Below are 290 nucleotides of genomic sequence, written 5' to 3' on the forward strand. Positions count from 1 at the left end.
GGACGTGCCAGCCACGGCGGCGCCGGCTGGCGGCGCCCGAAACGGGGCTGGCCCGGAATGGGGAGGATTCGAAGAAAACATCCAGGTAATCGCCCCAGAGCACCCGCTGCCAGCAACCCTGGTGCTGAGGCGGCTTCCCCGACGTACTCCCCGGGGTTCTCGCCCAGAGCCAGGAAGTCCGCTCTATCCGCATCCCTTTTCTCTCCTGGTCTTCGCGTACACGAGTCAGTGTAAAGGCCAGACTGTGTTCCAGCCGCGGGTCTCGGGTCTCTGGGCCCGCCCGCGGCTCA

At 66.9% G+C, this 290-nt stretch overlaps 1 protein-coding gene across 1 annotated transcript in view; it reads left to right on the plus strand.

The window, feature by feature from the left end:
• The window catches only part of YIPF3 (Yip1 domain family member 3), a 7,946-nt gene that overhangs the window by 1,862 nt on the left and 5,794 nt on the right, over positions 1 to 290 (plus strand). The gene's annotated exons all lie outside the window — the stretch shown is intronic.

The sequence above is a fragment of the Tupaia chinensis genome, unplaced genomic scaffold, assembly GCF_000334495.1.
Source record: "Tupaia chinensis unplaced genomic scaffold, TupChi_1.0 Scaffold000238_1, whole genome shotgun sequence".
Classification (NCBI taxonomy): domain Eukaryota; kingdom Metazoa; phylum Chordata; class Mammalia; order Scandentia; family Tupaiidae; genus Tupaia; species Tupaia belangeri.